The sequence below is a fragment of the Phalangium opilio genome, unplaced genomic scaffold, assembly GCF_054372755.1.
Source record: "Phalangium opilio isolate 3A_F unplaced genomic scaffold, DU_Popi_V2 ptg000063l_1, whole genome shotgun sequence".
In the NCBI taxonomy this organism is placed as follows: domain Eukaryota; kingdom Metazoa; phylum Arthropoda; class Arachnida; order Opiliones; family Phalangiidae; genus Phalangium; species Phalangium opilio.
The window spans coordinates 2,596,774-2,612,047 of NW_028324180.1; positions in this window are offsets into that span (position 1 = coordinate 2,596,774).

Consider the following 15,274-nt stretch of genomic DNA (forward strand, 5'->3'; position numbering starts at 1 on the left):
ACCGGTAAAATAATAATTAATGCGAGGGTCACTGGTCCCAAGGACCACCACCACATCCGCGACACCAATTCGCCGCAACCCACTCCGAAACAGACGAGCGCCTGAAAGGCTCAACCTATGAGACAGCAGCTAAACCAAGTTTTCACCATAATAACAATAACCTCATGAAGGACAGTATAAATAATGAGTTTAAACAAACTTTTCACCACAATAACAATAACCTCATAAAGGACAGTATAAAATAGTGACTTAAACAAAGTTAAATCTGAATTACAATCTACCTCATTTAGCTCAACCAAACTGTTACAAATGCATAGCGCAATATTACAAGTTGCCAATGATCTTCGAATTTTATTGTTAAACCCTCACATTATCTTAAGACTCATACAATCACTGGGTTTTAATCTCACGGGAGAGTATTGCTATATTCGTAATTCCCGCCTATTCCAAACACAACCTAGATGGCGCCCCATCCTCAGATATGATTGATTGTAACCCCCATTTTCTAAGCATGAGATATACGTCGTTTACCAGGCAAATTAAAGGTGGGCTGCCATTGCGTCTTAGTAGTTTTTGATACCGCCATCTAGCGTCGAAGTAAAGCGTAAAATTCGGTATTTTTGTCTCTTTAAACGTCGGTACTTAAAGCCATCTAGCGTTCAAAAGCAGGAAGTTCAAAACCATCGTCTGAAATCCTTTGGCTCGGTGAATCCGATGATTTGAACATATTTTTTAATTCTCATTGGTAATTAGTAAGTTTTGAAAAATAAAAATGGCAAGCTGGGGTAGAACATGTTCCGTTCTTGGCTGTAAAAGTAGTGATAGGGATTTAAGGGAGTGGAGATCGTGGGTTTGCAAACTTCATTCGGGACCTGACAAAGGGTTAACTCTGTGTCATAAAGATTGTTGTTGTCCGCGGCCATTTTTAAAATACGGAATAAAATCAAAGTACAGAATTCGCTCACTAGATGGCGATTACCAAAAACTACTCACATTTTAAAAATGGGAGGTAACCTCGTAAATCGCGTATAGGAGAGAACAATCCTCACTTCTTTATCCGCACTCAAGCGGCATCCTTGCCACCCAATGTAACGAATGACCATAATCATATGGTAGAATAAATTTTGGATATTGATTAGTATATCTAGCCTAATTAATCCACCAAGACTTGAACACTACAGTTAATTACTTATTTAATTAAACTGTAAACCAAATTCTTACTAGATTGGTTTTATTCATAATCGGAATGCTATTTTATAAACAATGGAAAAAAACCTGAAAATTATAAATTTTTCGGGGTCAATGAATATAGTAATACTAATTCTAGTCACTAGAGGGCGCGCAAAAGTGTAATCTGGCCGGGGCCATCTTGTTTTTCTTTAGTTCTCTATACCCCTTTTTCTTATTGTTATTTACAAGAGAAAGTCTCTCTATAAAAAGAAAGATTACTTCATAATTATTGAAGTTTTTTCTTTCCAATTTTTTTCGAATGCACGCAAAATTAAAAACATCCTTGTCAAAATTTTCTTTTATAAAAGTTTTAAGGTAGTTTTGATTATAGAAATGTAACTATAATTAATTACTAGTTAGTTAATGATTTTAAGCAAATAAAGAATATTTGCTCGAATGTTTAATAATTGATGGGGAATACTTTTTTTTACCATTTTGTTGTTTCCTTTTAAAACTAAAAACGGGGTTACTTATTTCCCCCACTAACAAGACTTAAGTACTCGATCCTCTTTATAAAGTTGATATTAATCTCAAATCGTTATAATCTTGTAAATATTTCTTGATAAGTAACGGTTATGAAACAGAAATTGCTTTTATTTTAATACGTATGTCGCGAGTAAAGAATTAATAATAAAGCAACAACCGAAAAAAAGCATATTTCTTTTCTATAGTTGTAGAAGTTTCTTTTCTATAGTTGTAGAAGTTTCTTTTCTTTAATAAAAACGTGATATCTCCAATCATAATGGTCTTAATGTTTTTAAATTAGACCTAGGCTTAAAGATATTGTTTAGAGCCCATCGAGATTTGAAAACCCCATGCTTCTAATACTCTTAGTGAAAAAAAGTCCGTTATTTGACACCAGATATACCGCCTCTTTGGAGAGAGAGAGAGAAAAATAATTCCTCCCTTAAAGTATACGGGAAGAAGCAGCCAGGGAAGAAGGGGAATTTTTAATCCTTAGATGTTGTCGAAGAAAGCGCAAATATACATCAGAGCGGTTTTTTTAAAGGTACACGGTGACATTACGAATTTTCTAACGCTTCGTCGCTCATAGTATAAAGGTGTAGTATAGCGTTTCAGGTATAACCACCTGTTTTTGTAGATTTGTTTTGTTTTTTAAAAATATTTGACTCTCCAAAAACCTATTAAAAAACCTCATGTTATTTAGACCCTAATTTCGAAAGATTAAATACATTAAACATAACTGAATTATAAAATATATCAAGTTAAAGTTTGGTTGTCAATAAAGAAAACAACACCCCACCGTGTCACGTGATTCATAACAAAATTTCTTTGTCACAAGGAAAAGCAAAACGCCGCACGAGATTTTGAAAATAAAAATTCTCATGGAATGATTCGAGGATTTCCCATGGCTTTTATTGTTTTTTGTATTGGGATCTCATATTTATTTATGTCGGCTGCCGTTTAAACTGCATATGTGCGTCTTTGTTTCGCGGTCCTCGGGTCTCCTTGGAAGTTATGGTGGTATGTACAGGGTGTTTACGATAAGTCTGACGTAAATTAAAAGGTGTGTTCTTAGGGTCAAACTGAGTCAGTGGCAAGTGTCACCAGATCATGGATGGGGTCTACAACATTTAGTTACGTGCAGAGATATGAGCTCCCAAAACATGGATTGGACCCTATCGTCGTAAATAAAGTTCTGCTTACACTTTCCACTCAGTTTGACCCTATAAGAACACAATGTCTAATTTATGGCAGACTTATCAGAAACACCCTGTATAGTAAGTACTCTTTCGAAGTGCTCATACCGAGTTTAGGTTATGGATTAGGTTTTCATTGAGAAATCGAGGGATTAAACTGAGATGCGTTTTTGTTCTTCTCTCTAAACATTTGGCCGGAGATGGGTTGGATGTTTTAAAACTTCCCGTAAAGAAATGAAAAACGTTTGGCAAACACCTTTTCAGGAGTCTAGAAAAATGGAAGCCTTATTTTTATATGGCGATGCCCAGATCATATTGGGTTTCAAAGATGTTAAAAATAAGCGGGGACCCTTACGTTGGGCCCCCTTTTCGACCATATGCTACCCTAGTCCCGCCTAAAACTACCTTTTTTATCCGCTTCAAGAAACCAAATTCAGTATATATGAGAATGCTTTTAAAATTATATAAAGTTATTGCCTAATTTTTCTTAATACTACTATATGGGGGGGGGGATCAAATAGGAGCTCGGAGTTCGACGAATAACGATTGTTTGTTCGCTTATTCTTGGTTTAGATGTAGTGTTGCCACTGGTTTGGGAAAAATGTGTGGAAAAAACTAGGTATTTTAACGTTGACATCGGAGAATTTTATTTAATGGGGAAGATTTTTTGTGTTTTTGGGATTGTAATAACGAACGTACTTTCCAAATTAAGAGTTGACTCTAGACAAGTGTCGCGAGTCATTTTCTCTAGCTCCTTTAGTGCACACATCATTCTTAACAAATATCCCTGTTAACATTGACAACTAATTTTTCTTGTTGTTATTTGGTCTAAAAAATAATTACGGAAAATCAAATGAAGGAAATACAGGTAGTATACCACTGAAAATTATTTCAAATTGTAGCAACCGTATGAAAGGTCAACCCCCTATTTTTCCTGACCAATATAACAATGTCGGTATGATCAAAAAGAGTAGTTGAAAATAGGTATGGTTGCACTTTTGTAGAGAGGGGAACCCTTTATGGTGAATACGGTCTAAAAAGGGGCTTCTATTATGACATGTTGGCCATCAGGCTAGCGTCATGACAATCGACAACACACCCCCTACCAGCGAGAAAAAACTCAACATCCCTGCATCTCTCCAAATTACCATTGAATAGAATAGGTTCTCGAACGATTTCGCTAAATAGGGGCTTAACCCCAAGGTTCGTAAAGAAAGCGCTATATAAGGTTGCCTCGATCGCGCCGTTTTCTTTCGATTTTTTCTCGTTATTTGATTGGTCTCTCCCTGACTCTCTCTGTGACGTAGTACGTGGAGATTCTGCAGACGACCATAGCTCAAATATACAGCATAGAGGCTATAAGTTATGGACAAGGCTTAGATAAAAATCAATTAATTTTGATTAGTTCCTATTTTTTAACTTGTTTTAATGACCTAAATAAAATATTTAACATGCCGTACGGTGGAGCAAAGTGTGCAATAACTGGATGTGATAATAAATTTTTCGTAACTTCTAAAAATGTGGACAAGAATCATATCAGTTACTTTACATTACCAAAGGACTCAAAAATCCGAACAATATGGATTTCTAAATGTTACAATCCTAAAATTAATACTACTTATGCAAGAATTTGCTCGGAACATTTCAAAGACGAAGATTTTGTAAGAGATTTTAAAGCTGAACTGATGGGAACGAAGCCTAAAAGACGGTTAAATTCAGGCGCAGTTCCTTCTATGAAGTTACCATACCAACAGAGTGTGTGTGTGAAAAGTTCAGAAGCAAGAGAGTCTAGAGCCAGATGTAGAGAAAGAAGAAAACTTATTGATGAGTTAGTAAATTCAGAACTGTTAGAATCTACCAACATTTCTTCCAAATCAAGTATATTATCTAATGAAACTTCCCACGTATTTACTATTGATACGTCCAATGTTACTCTTGATACGCCCAATGTTACTATTTCCTCTGGCTCAAGTGTGTCATGTAACAACATTATCAACGTTAGTATTACTACCGAATCGTCAAGTACTAACAACACGACCAATAGCGTATTATTCAATGTTAATACTGAAATTATCAAAGCCTGTGATAATTAATCAAAAATGTCTTGATTAGAATCAAGACCTAAAAAGTATCGATAAGACTGAGGTTATCACTTGTCTGAATGATCAGATATTAATTACCTCTCCGTGTGACGTAGTCCAGGAGAGGTTCTGTAACGGCCGTGTCTGTCTGTGTGTCTGTGTGTCTGTCTGTGTGTCTGTCTGTTGTTACACTCACGTGACCGCGTTCGCAGTTTGCGTATCGGAGCAAACGTATTCCCAATTTCCGGACCGCATTGACAGTTCACAGAAATTTGGAAAATTGTATTTCTCTCCGTTGGCTACTCTATACATGAGTTCTCACACCACCATGTTTGGTCTTCGTCCATCCCACATGAACACCAGTCTGGTACTTTTCTGGCTTCCAACACCATCATCTTCTGTTCTTTGTCAATCCCACATTGACACCAGTCTGCACTTACACTGGCTTCTAACACCACCATCCACTGGTCTTCCGTCTATTCCACATAGACACCAATCTGTATCATTGGCTTCTACTCCATTATCATCGTTTTGTTTTAGGATATACGCGGCGATCAGCTAGGGTTACGGGAAACGTCTAGCCTCCCTAAGGTGGGATCGGCCACCAAAGGTTTTCGCAATTGCGCTTTTTCCTTACTATTATAATGGAAACGAATCGTATATATACCCCAAATTTGAAAAAAGCGGCCAAGAGGGTACCCTTCACTTTAAACGTCAATATTAGCAAAGTTTGAGAAGATAATAGGTATAACTTTATTTTAAACGATTTAACTATTATTAATGTTAATTATTGAAGATTAAAATAATTAAAAATAATTATATTTATTTAAATATTAAAGATAAACCTCTCGTGCAAAGAGAGAGATTATCATTGCCTCCTATATCTACCAAGGCCCGTGCATGCGATATATTTCCTTCATTGCCTCATATCTATCAAGGCCCGTGCATTGTGATATATTTCATTCATTGCCTCCTATATCTATCAAGGCACGTGCATTGTGAAATATTTCATTCATTGCCTCCTATATCTATCAAGGCCCGTGCATTGCGATATATTTTTTCAAAACAACAACAAAAATGGGAAGCTCCTCTCAGAAACATAATAATTTCTTTTCTCTGTATATGAAATGAAAATATGGATAATATTGCGCTCCTTTAATGGTATGAATCCTTTCCTGTCTATTAATATTTTATGTAGGAGTAATACGTTTTTAGCGAAGTCTAGAGAGGATAAACATAAGCGAGATTGTTTTGGGAAAAAAATACTGCTTCCACTAATGGGTTTACACTCCTTGTTACTGTTGTATAGAGTAATCATGATAAAAGCTTAAAAAATTACGAGAGGACAGACCTTTTTTATCCTCTTGTTTTATTCTTAATAAGAATATAAAACATTTATTTTGTATCAAAAAATATTTTTTGGTGCTAAGATTGCTTTAAAAAAATCCAAACGGTTAGGCATTGTTAAAAAAGACAAATGATATTTTTCAAATCTAATGAGATAACGCCCACCCAGTTGAAAATTGCCCTTTTTTATTCGCGGGAGTCATTCTTAATGAGAATTTCGATGCTAGTAGGTTGTCAATTAAACTACCGGTATATTATTGTTGTTGGAAATTGGATATTAAGTCAAATTAAGTGGTTGTAAAGAGCCAGCAGGTTTTTGCCACTTCTTTTTGTGAGTATTTGATTTTTGTATGTAAAATGGAGGAAGATAATGTTGAGAGTAAGGTTGAAATGCGGAAGCGCAAAGCGCGGGAAAGGATGAGGGCAAAAAGGTCGACGTTTTCATTGGATACTTAAGGTTATATAATCTTCTCGACACGGAGAGGTAATATTTTGGTTTTCCCAACTTGTTTTTCTTTTTAATTGAAACTTAAATGCATGCTTAAGAAAAAACAACGTTCCATTACCGTTTTCCGTTGAAATAAATTATTTTACTGGTAATCAATTTCAAAAATTTACTTATCTCGGCTTTTCGACCACAATTCCATTCCCCGAAAACATTTTATCATTACATTAATTACTTTTGGGAGAGTACGTGTATGGTTTTGTGTTTTAAAAGGTTCCTAAAGACGTTACATCCCCATTTGTGACCGGCACGCTTCGCAGTGGAACATTTTAATTATTCTAAAACCAATGGCGCCAAATTCAATAGGGACAGTAAGATTTTTACTCGCGGTTTTGCAAAATGATGTAATATCAAGTGTACTTTAGTCAACCGTCGTATTGTTCTTTCTCATAGTTCAGGGCATGATCAGTGTTTCTGCCCAATTTCTCTCTCTAGTTTCTAACAATGGTTAGAGACTATTTAATATAGCACGGCACAACATTATATACATTTGAAAATTCTAAGTAGCACAAAAGGAAAAAGAATCCATTTTTTTATATTTTGGTTTGAAATAATTAAATTCATGATAGTAGTTATAACGAACAGAAAGTCAAGGGAATGGCACCGGTAATGAGCAGCAGAAAGGGAGGAAAGTTTGCTTCAAGTTAGCAGAGGGACATGGTAGTGAAAATAGTAATCTAGAATTTTGTTCATTCAAACCTTATTATATCATGAAAAATTCAAGTGAGGAGGCGGCACTACCTAGAAAGATTGATTTTGGCAGATAACAGCGAAAAAATTATGTTCTACACACATTGGGACTATGGGAGAGTTTCAGGGCCGCAGGTCGCACATGATGAAATTTCAACTCCAGATTACATCAATTCTATCTGGTCGTACTAGTAGCAGGTTAAGCTATAGTTTGCTCAGGTCCAGTTAGTCTCGAAAGGGTTATATAGTGCTTGCAACTTTTAAAAGGTTGTTATCATGGCTAAACAGACCGCTATTACAGTTTTTTTATTCTTTTATAGACTATTTTGACACGTTATCTCCCAAAAGTAATTAATGTAATGATAAAATGTTTTCGGGGAATGGAATTGTGGTCGAAAAGCCGAGATAAGTAAATTTTTGAAATTGATTACCAGTAAAATAATTTATTTCAACGGAAAACGGTAATGGAACGTTGTTTTTCTTAAGCATGCATTTAAGTTTCAATTAAAAAGAAAAATTAATATCTGATCATTCAGACAAGTGATAACCTCAGTCTTATCGATACTTTTTAGGTCTTGATTCTAATCAAGACATTTTTGATTAATATCTGTTCCTTCAGTCTTCATTTTAATTAAGAATTAAGAAACTGTTTTAAATTTTCAAAATCTGCACTAAGCAGAAACATATATAAAGGGGACCATAACTTTAGCTCAATCAGACATTTATTTATAATGATACTTCAAAAATAAAACGTAAATCATTAAAAGTTTGTATTCTTATTGTAATTAGAATAATGATGATATTTTACAATCATTTATTGAAACGCGAGGTGCCCCCCTAAAAATTCCAGAAATAGGACCAAATTGACAATTTTAGAAAATTTTTAAAAATGCTGATTTATGTCCGTTTAACATTTAGCTCAAAATTGTCATAAGTCTAATATGAAATTCGGATATCCTTAAAACTTCACAAAGACGATCCGAGATTGTCAATTTTAAACTTTTTTGTAGCATAAACTAGCGTCTTTTTGATTTTAAGCTTAAAACCTTAAACAAAATATAGTCAGGGCTACCCTAAAAGTTCACAAAGATGATCCAAGATTGTTAATACGCCTAAAAAGTACCATCTTCAAAATATGTAGCCGGGGAAAAGAGAGCGTGATCGAGTGGGCTATGCTAGTGGTTGGAAGTCGCGGGGCTTGGGACAGGGATAAGGGAGTTGAGATGGATTGGAAATGATGATGGGCGACCTGCGGCACCGTATCTCTCCCAATGTACCTCGCGCACGCCCCTACTCTTCGGTAGGCGATTGCTAAGTGCTGCCGCGTAGCCCCATTTTATTTGTATGAGAACTAGCTTATATTTTTAAGATAGAGGGAGAGCCCTTTACAATTTCATCCAGTACGCTGAGGATGCTGGGAGGACTATGGTGCCGTAGGTAGGGGTACACAGGCAACGCTATAGGTATGGGGGTTTCCACTCCATTCCTCTCTCCTTCAAGGTTGGGACTCCAGGCATAGCCGACTCCATCACGCACTCGACAACGCAAAGCAACTCGCGCCAGCGTGGGAAATAAGGCGGTGACACAGGGAAAATGACCAGTTTAAAGATTGCCTGTTCCAGTTCAAAAATTAAATCGGAGGGGGGTCATTGGTCCACGAGACTACTAAGAAAGTTCAAGGGTAACCAGACCCCACACATTAAAATTCTAATATTTTAATTTTCCACTTCTTTAGTTTAGCAGGCGACGTGTTCTGGTCAATGGTCAGGGACCAGTTTATTTATTCCAAGTCAGGAAAGTCGCTGGCCTAATCTCCAGTTTAAAAAATCCTTATTTGGTCACGGTCCAGAAAACACGTCAGCGCGACGCCAATGACAAAAACTACGTATTTTCCGACTGAGGAGAGGCGAAATAGCCTAGCCTTTTTTTACGTCCCCCCTTGTATTTTGAAAGTGGGACTGGGACTATGGCGCGCGAATACTTAGGCATCTTATACCTTCTCCCTAGTAAACTAGATATCGCTTCTTGGTAAAGCTTTATATAACTAAAACCATAAGTTTATATGATATGTTCCGTAACAAGGTTCATACAACTTTTGGAAAACAAATTTCCTTCAGATTTCCAGGCTTTTCCCCATATACTTCCCCGAGTTTTCAAGGATTTTCCCGTATATGGAGTATCCTATGGAGCAAATGTTAACGAAGGAGGGAAGGAGCAAATTGGACTATTACATAGTCGAAGGATGTCACCGTATCTCTAATATAACCGGAGTTACGAGCTTTCAAAATTTAGTGTAATGTTAATCCTATGGAGGAGGCAAAGTATCTACAAGTACCCGGGGCTAGTACCTACAAGCATTCACAAGCACCTACAAGTACCCGGGGCTAGTACCTACAAGCATTCACAAGCACCTACAAGTACCCGGGGCTAGTACCTACAAGTACCAACAAGCACCCACAAGTACCTACAAGCACCCACAAGTACCTAAAAACACCCACAAGCACCCACAAGTACCTGCAAGCAGCCACACGTACCTAAAAACACCCACAAGCACCCACAAGTACCTACAAGCACCCACAAGTACCCACAAGAACCGACAAGTACCTTCAAGCACCCACAAGTACCCACAAGCACCTACAAGTACCCACAAGTACCCACAAGCACCTACACGCACCCGGGCAAAGCACCTACCCACAAGCACCTACAAGCACCCGGGCAAAGCACCTACCCAAAAGTACCCACAAGTACCTACAAGCACACTACCTACAAGCACCCACAAGTACTACAAGCACCCAGAAGTACCTACAAATACCTACAAATACCCACAATACGTACTAGTACCTACAAGCACCCACAAGTACCTACAAGCACCCACAAGTACTTACAAGCACCCACAAGTACCTACAAGCACCCACAAGTACCTACAAGCACCCACAAGTACCTACAAACACCCACAAACACCCACAAGCACCTACAAACACCCACAAGCACCTACAAACACCCACAAGCACCTACAAACACCCACAAGCACCTACAAACACCCACAAGCACCTACAAGTACTCGGGACAAGTACCCGGGGCAGGCCCCCACAAGTACCCGGGGCAAGCACCCACAAGTACCTACAAGCACTCACAAGTGCCCACAAGTGCCTACAAGTATCTACAAACACCCACAAGTACCCACAAGTACCTACATGAACCCACAAGTACCTACAAGTGCCCACAAGTACTTACAAGTACCCACAAGTACCTACAAGCACCCACAAGTACCTACAAGCACCCACAAGTACCTACAAGCACCCACAAGCACCCACAAGCACCTACAAGTACCCACAAGCACCTACAAGTACCCACAAGCACCTACAAGTACCCACAAGCTCCCACAAGCACCTACAAATACCCACAAGCACCAACAAGTACCCACAAGTACCCACAAGCACCTACACGCACCCGGGCAAAGCACCTACCCACAAGCACCTACAAGCACCCGGGCAAAGCACCTACCCAAAAGTACCCACAAGTACCTACAAGCACCCACAAGTACCTACCTACAAGCACCCACAAGTACTACAAGCACCCAGAAGTACCTACAAATACCTACAAATACCCACAATACGTACTAGTACCTACAAGCACCCACAAGTACCTACAAGCACCCACAAGTACTTACAAGCACCCACAAGTACCCACAAGTACCTACAAGCACCCACAAGTACCTACAAGCACCCACAAGTACCTACAAACACCCACAAACACCCACAAGCACCTACAAACACCCACAAGCACCTACAAACACCCACAAGCACCTACAAAAACCCACAAGCACCTACAAACACCCACAAGCACCTACAAGTACTCGGGACAAGTACCCGGGGCAGGCCCCCACAAGTACCCGGGGCAAGCACCCACAAGTACCCGGGGCAAGCACCCACAAGTACCTACAAGCACTCACAAGTGCCCACAAGTGCCTACAAGTATCTACAAACACCCACAAGTACCCACAAGTACCTACATGAACCCACAAGTACCTACAAGTGCCCACAAGTAGTTACAAGTACCCACAAGTACCTACAAGCACCCACAAGTACCTACAAGCACCCACAAGTACCTACAAGCACCCACAAGCACCCACAAGCACCTACAAGTACCCACAAGCACCTACAAGTACCCACAAGCACCTACAAGTACCCACAAGCTCCCACAAGCACCTACAAATACCCACAAGCACCAACAAGCACCCACAAGCACCAACAAGCACCTACAAGTACCGACAAGCACCTACAAGCACCCACAGGTACCCACAAGTACCTACATACACCCACAAGTATCTACAAGCACCCACAAGGTAATGAAGTTTAAATAGCTTTAACCTAAGCAGAGAAAAGATAAAATGTCCATTAAGCTAGCTATTTGTTCTAAGAATTTGACTATAACCGCGGTAAAACGACCTAACTCGCTTCATACACTACATAACTCATGCTAAAAAGTCGCGGGTTCCATAGTTAGAGGGTAAACCACGTAAGTCGGAGCATGTAATTAAAACTGTGAAAAACAGTACTTAAACTTAATTTTTCTTGATGAAAAAAAAATAGGCGCCAACTATGGATATGGGGCTTTCATTTAAGACCGTTTTCAAATCTATCTGACGTATAGTTATTTTTGTAAGGGTATGGACAAAATTTGTAACTTTGGAAAATTTCCCATGTTATTTCTATGGGAAATTTCCAGTTTTTCGTCAAAATCTGTGATTAATTTTATGGAAATGAAAACCACCCTTAGCAACTTTATTTTTTATAAAATAAACTAATTAACGGATCTCTTTGAAATTTTAACCACATATTAAGGGTCCGAATTGTAGTTCAGTGGATTTTTTCGAACCAATTAGTACAATTCAAAAAACCTACATCCAAACAATAAACCCTCCTTATACATTAAGAGCAGTATGAAGTCTTATCTAAGAGAGCTACCGCTCTCATAGAATTTACACGATTCTAGTCTACAAAATAATTCAAGTGAGAAAGTATTAAAGCTTTACAATGATGATATGAATGTTTGTAAGGAAAAATCAAGTTGCTTGAAAATGGTTCCTATTAATGAAGGTCAATGTTTAAAGTGTTCTCGGTGTTACTGCAATTGTGATGGCATAGAAGAATTAAGAAAAAGTAACATTTTCTGGAAAAACTTTGAACGTTCTGAAAAAGAGAAAAGAACGTTAGCCAAGCACTTAAACAATGCTAAACATCGGCTTTTGAAAAAAGAGCGAAAGAATAAGCTTCAATACTATGAAATTGCTCGTCAAAACGCTACTTTTCGCAGTTTGAATAAAGAAGTAAAGCGTTTACAGAAAAAAGTTAAAGACAGTGAGAAGTATCACGGAAAATACATGGGGTGTTTAGAGAAACTATTTACACAAAGTCAAATAAAAAAACTGTTGGGGAAGAAGAAAGTCAACTGGGACCGTGAAGTCATAGCCAACGCTTTCACACTCCGTTATCTAAGTAAACGAGCGTATGTCTATTTGAGAGACCAAAAAAATATTCCACTACCTGGTATATCAACTCTACAACGCTACGCTTCCCAAATAGATCTAAGAAAAGGCTTGATTGCTGATGTTATTTCATTGATAAAGTCAATAGGTCAAACTCTCTCCAATACAGATAAACTTACTGTACTATCATTTGACGAAGTTAACGTCAAATCGTTTTATGAGTACGACGTCAAAAATGACCAGATAATTGGCTAACACAAATATCTGAAAGTCATAATGGCTAGGGGTTTATTTGGAAAATGGAAACAACCCATATATTTAGAGTTTGATAAGAAAATGAGAAAGGATATTTTATCAAGCGCCATTACGGAGATGCAAAAAGCTGGATTTACGGTTGTGGCTTGCGTCAATGAAATGGGAGGAGGGAATATGGGACTTTGGCGTGAACTTGGTATAAATATAAATAGAACCTGGTTTGACTAGTGATCGTACGGGGTGAGATTTTTGTCGGGTCGGGATCCGGGTCGGGTTGAGAAAAAACACCCGGAAAATCGGGTCGGGTCGGGTCGGGGTTTTTCGTTTTAATAATATAAATGTAATTAACATATTCTAAAAAAATTATACATAGTAGCTATGTACTAGGCCTATGTAATGTAATTTAGTTCCAAGTTATCACTGCTTTAGTGAATTCAATATTAATCAAATCTGCAATATCATTGCTATCTGATAGAACCTCGTGGAAGGATTGGGGTAACTTATTGTCCCAGAACAGGCGTAACTTCCATCTGTTAAGTTTCCAAATGGTCCTTGTCCTATGTCTTGGGCAGTGGCTGAATGTGGTTTCCGGTACTCGTGAAACTCTACCACTTTATCAATTTTGAAAACAATTGCTCGTAGCTTATCACAAAATTAATACATTGGCGTTTGGTGGACGACCATGAAATTGCCGAAATATATCGGTGTTCTACTGGCTTTAGAAGCCTCAAGACAGAAAAAAAATTAAATATTCAAGCTCGCTCTAATCAGATTCAAGTTCCTATCTACTCTATCACAAAGCGTGACCGTCAACAATAACTTACCCTCTACTACGGGCCCACCCCGATTTTTTTTAAACCCGACTTCAAAATTGACTGGCCGGGTCGGGTCGGGTCGGGTTGGAAAATACCGGGGATCCCCGACTTCCCGGGTCGGGTTCGGGTTCCCCGTACGATCACTAGGTTTGACAACCCAGCCCTTCCGAATGAGAAAATATACTGTTTCGCTGACGCACCGCATGCATTGAAACTAGTCAGAAATTGGTTTTTGGACACTGGATTTGATTTCGAAGGAGTTACTGTTAAGAAAGATTTTTTGTGACTGTATTTAAGCAAGACAGAGCTGAATTGAAGATGTGCAACAAGCTTACCAAACTTCACCTTGAGTCAAAACACAGCGGCAAAACGTTCGCCTAGCTGCGGAACTGTTGTCAGGAACTGTAGCTACGGCTGTTAAGAGACTGCCTTCGTTAACAGATGAAGGTGAAGAAGAATCGCGAACAAAAACAGTTGAGTTCCTTGAAACCGTCAACAGTTGGTTCGATGTCATGAATAGTTAACAGCCAAAATAATGGTACCAAAAGTGGGTATGGTGTGAATTTCAAAGAGCAGACAACAGCTTTAGAAAATATGAACCACCTGATGCAAGGGATAAGATGTTTCAACAAAAAAGGTGTGCCGTTAAATCGTTTGCAGCTTTTTCAAAAAGGAATTATCATATCCAATAAATCACTTAAATCTCTCTGGTATGATCTGAAGTATAAGTATGGAATTGATTATATTATGACACACCGTCTAGATCAGGATTGTTTGGAAAATTTCTTTTCCCAACTGCGAACACGTGGTGGGCTTGATGATCACCCGACACCATTAAACGCTCTAGCCCGAATTAAAATGATTATTCTGGGTAAAAACCCCGGAATCCTACAAAGAAATTCCAACACGCAATCACAGACCAATGATGAGTACTTGGTTACAAAATTATTTGAACCAACAGATGTAGAAGAAATTGATGATGTTGATGAAATTGACTTTCTTTCCAATGCTGGATTAGATTCAACTGCAAACTGTGATAGTACAATTCTAACGCCAATCATTCGACCAAACTAAATAATATTACCAATTACATTCAGAATGTAGCGCTTTCACCATTCAAAACAAGTACACCAAAAACGAGTACCTTTGAGCCTTCACTACAAACAACACCAAGAAGAAATAACGAAAATCAGAATCCGGAA